Genomic DNA, 4,916 nt, shown 5'->3' with positions numbered 1-4,916 from the left:
TCACATCACATCACATCACATGACATGACATGACATCACATCACATGACATGACATCACATCACATCACATCACATCACATCACATGACATGACATCACATCACATGACATGACATCACATCACATCACATCACATCACATCACATCACATCACATCACATGACATCACATCACATCACATCACATCACATCACATCACATCACATCACATCACATGACATACTGGGACTAACTGGCTTTATTATTCACACATCATCACTTCAACACTCAGGAGTTTGTTGTTGTACTTGGCTAATTTTAGAGTAATGATTTTTTTTTCTCACCACCACTCACCTGTCTCACCCACTCTAATGTCCTTTCACCTGTCTCACCCCGTCTCATCACCACTCACCTGTCTCACCCACTCTAATGTCCTTTCACCTGTCTCACCCTGTCTCATCACCACTCACCTGTCTCACCCACTCTAATGTCCTTTCACCTGTCTCACCCCGTCTCATCACCACTCACCTGTCTCACCCTCTCTAATGTCCTTTCACCTTTCTCACCCACTCTAATGTCCTTTCACCTGTCTCACCCCCATTAATGGCCTTTCACCTGTCTCACCCCGTCTCATCGCCACTCACCTGTCTCACCCTCTCTAATGTCCTTTCACCTGTCTCACCCACTCTAATGTCCTTTCACCTGTCTCACCCCCATTAATGTCCTTTCACCTGTCTCACCCCCTCTCACCACCACTCACCTGTCTCACCCCCACTAATGTCCTTTCACCTGTCTCACCCCATTAATGTCCTTTCACCTGTCTCACCCCCACTAATGTCCTTTCACCTGTCTCACCCCCATTAATGTCCTTTCACCTGTCTCACCCCCTCTCACCACCAATCACCTGTCTCACCCCCACTAATGTCCTTTCACCTGTCTCACCCCCTCTCACCACCACTCTCCTGTCTCACCCCCACTAATGTCCTTTCACCTGTCTCACCCCCTCTCACCACCACTCTCCTGTCTCACCCACTCTAATGTCCTTTCACCTGTCTCACCCCCACTAATGTCCTTTCACCTGTCTCACCCCGTCTCATCACCACTCACCTGTCTCACCCCCACTAATGTCCTTTCACCTGTCTCAAACCCATTAATGTCTTTTCACCTGTCTCACCGCGTCTCATCACCACTCACCTGTCTCACCCCCACTAATGTCCTTTCACCTGTCTCACCCCCTCTCACCACCACTCTCCTGTCTCACCCCCTCTAATGTCCTTTCACCTGTCTCACCCCCTCTCACCACCATTCACCTGTCTCACCCCCTCTAATGTCCTTTCACCTGTCTCACCCCCTTTCACCACCACTCACCTTTCTCACCTACTCTAACCACATTTCACATGTCTCACCACCAATGTCTCATCTGTCTCAACCCCTCTCACCACCTCTCCCCTGTTTACCCCCCTCTAACCACCTTTCACCACCTCTCACCTGTCTCACACCAACTTACCTCTCTCATCTGCTCTCTCACCACCTCTTACCCCCCTCCCATCCCCTCTCACCTTTTTATCGTATAGAAGGTATCAGACCATATATACACACCAACACCATCACCGCAGACTGCACAACATTTTCTTTCCCTGAGGCAGTTAGATATCTCAGCACCCTGCTGCCCCCCAAAGTTCAGCCGAGCTACCCAAACCCCTGACCCAATACCGCTCAATACTCCATTTATTTATGAGACTCTTTTTGCTGTCCATGTTGCTGCTACTCCACACAATAATTTACAGTAGATTATTGTGCGGATTATTGTGTAGTAGCTCTTGTGTGTTAGTTGTTGTAGGTATTATTTATCATTTGTAGTTATTGTTCAGTGTTTTTATTTTTATTTTACTTTATTATTATGTCGGCTTTGGAGGGGGGTGTGGCAGGGGGGCTCTGTAGCGCCCGCTCTAATGCAAAAACAAACATTTGTGCACAGATCAGGCAATTATGTACGCACATGTACGAGAGTTGGTACGCATATAGATCTCATCGACCCGAACAACTTTCACTCTCTAAACTATGAGCTCTGCCCAACAGGAAGTCGGCCATTTTGGATTATTTCATAATTGCATGCGGTGAACTTTTAAATAGTCCTCCTAGGGAATTCATGCGATTGACACCAAAAGTTGTGAACATGATGCCGAGACGTTGCACTTGCTAAATTCCGAAGGGATTTTCGATATCTCGAACGGTGCTGCCATGGCGAGGCGACAAAGTTATGGCGAATTCAGAGAAATAGGAAGTGTCTATCTAAGCCAAAAAATGTCTTATTGTGATGACACGTGGTGTGTATGTTCGGCCAAGGATTCCGATCGCATCGATGTGCTTATTGTGAGTCCCGGGTATAGCGCCACCAACAGGCGCCAGGAAGTGTGTCAGTCACAAAGGTGGATTTTTTTCACAGTTGCATGCAATGAACTTTTAAATGCTCCTCCTAGAGGATTCATGTGATTGGATCTAATGCGAAATTGTGAAGGGATTTTTGATATCTCAAACACCGTCGCCATGGCATCGTGTCAAAGTTTACTTTTATTTCAGGCATATTTAAGGCTTTTGGCGTGCTTAGATTAACTTGAAATTTGACACATACATCACATTTGTCGGCTGTTAAGTGTGGACAAAAAGGTCAGACAAAGGTGTGTCTCTTAAGTGGCTCACTAGTGCCCCCGTTTGTCTAAAATGTGGGGTTTCATTTACCTACAGTCCCCAAATGGGTCCGTAACAACATGAAATAGTCCACTGATATTTACCCACTGCATGCACTTGCTCACCATGCATTGTTTTCTGGGAGGCACCGTATAGCGATAAAAAACGTGTGAGGGCCCGCCATCGCTGCTTGCAGCTATATTTTTATTAATTGTAACTCCTCCTAGAGCTTTCGAGACACATGCACCAAATTCAGATATGTTGTTGACCCTGATCTGAAGTTTGTTGCTGTTACTTTTCTAAGCGATCCGAGTACCGGTACTTCCGGTACCGGGTCTCAGAGTGCTTTTTTTCCCATAGACTCCCATTATAAACTTTGGAGGTTTATAACTCGGCAAGCTTTCGAACTAACTACACCAAACTCAGCCAACTCCTTTAGGGTGATACTCTGAACAAAGTTTTAAATTGGTGTACCGACTGGCCTTTCGGTTGTGCCGCAACCTCGCCCCCAAAATATGCAAAATCAAAAAACCTTTTTACAACATGGTCATGTGACATATCAAAACACTCAGAACAATGAGGAGAACTTCCTCTAGGGTATTCTGATGATGTCACGTGATGTAACATGATGTCATGTGAAAATAAAAAATTAGCACAATGTGGGGATGTGTTATAGCAAAACACTCAGCACAATGAGGAGAATTGCAGCACCAGCATTCTGGTCATGTCACGTGATGTCACGCGATGTCATGTGAAAAAAAATAATTAGCACAACATGGAAATGTGACATATCAAAACACTCGGCCCAATGTGGGGAACTTCCTCAAGCGTATTCGGACGACATCCCATGCTCGTTTCCAATTACCTCTAAATGTTTTGGCACCCTAGCTTTCTGTCCACTTGCCTCCAAAAGTAACACTAACCCTTAAGTCCATTCGCTTCCAAAAAGCACCGGCCTTTGCGAATACTTTGTCAAAGCCAACAACAAAGTTTGTCCCAGCAAACTTTACAAATCTTTTTTCTGTATCTGTATTGATTGTTCTCTGTATGTTGTTCTATGTATTTATTGCTTGGTGTATATATTGTCCTGTACATGTCTCACACTGTTGTGTATTTATGCTTCTATGTAGTCTTGTGTACTGTACTACAGTATTTCTATTTGTTTTGTTTCACGGTTCTGGAAAGACATCATTTTGTTCAAATGTTCACAAGCTACAGTATAGAGTTATGATTTGAGAAAAAATGTTGGGGTTTATTCATTTTAAAGAGTTAGGAGTTCATCTGCGGTTGTGGTTATACATCAGTTGAGGCCGAGACAGGGGGTGGGATGAGTCTGTAAAAGCTTTAATTGTTTATTGTTAAGCTAGCGCTCTATTCTCTAAGATTTAACAAGAGCATGGCATATCTCGAGCACTGTTGTAGCTTCACGTCACCCTGACTTCCTATTTTAAAAGGAAATATGCCAACATAATTAATCAAATACTAGCTAAGAAGCCAATCGTTGAGGATTTAATTTCTGTGAGACTAAGATATGTTCAGATCTATTACAGAAAGCCTTTTACAGAGATTTGGTGTTTCAGTTCGCTCATGTGAAATGAGCTCTGAAATATATGTAGCGTACATGAGAAGGGATGAATCCATTATCCCAAATTTCTGTAAATCTCTTATGAATATTTTCAGTACGAGGAAATGAAAAGTAGAGAGAATGATCTCTGAGGAGCTGCTTGGTTAAAGGTCTGCAAATGTTAATTATGTCAAGACTGCTGACACAAATGCTGTAGGGGGAAAAACATACCAGCTTTCCATTTACATCCTGACCTATAAAACATCAATGTTATGGTTTTATGTGTTGCTTTTCCACATGCAAAAGAACCACCAGCATTTTAATAAACCCAGAAATCCTGGCAGAGATTTCCTGTTTAAATCAGCCTTCGCCTTCAATAATAACAATAATAATAATAATAATAATAATAATAATAATAATAATAATAATAATAATAATAATAAGCATTTTTGGGGCCAAGCACCTGGACTGCAGCTGCTGCCACTGGACTGCACTGCTTTTTCCACCGAGGCAGTTTGAGTGCTGGTTCGGAGTCTAATTTAAAATCAGTTCTTTCTTCAACACCCAAAGCACCGGCTTTGAACCAGAAAAAGTGGTTCTTAAGTAGCACCAAAACATTGCTGGTTTAGACTTAAGAACCACTTGCTGGGTTACTGTGACCAACAAGACAAAAGAGAACACGCTA

This window comes from Tachysurus fulvidraco, chromosome 3, assembly GCF_022655615.1.
Source record: "Tachysurus fulvidraco isolate hzauxx_2018 chromosome 3, HZAU_PFXX_2.0, whole genome shotgun sequence".
In the NCBI taxonomy this organism is placed as follows: domain Eukaryota; kingdom Metazoa; phylum Chordata; class Actinopteri; order Siluriformes; family Bagridae; genus Tachysurus; species Tachysurus fulvidraco.
The sequence above is the reverse complement of the archived record's forward strand: the minus strand, read 5'-3'. Positions refer to the sequence as shown.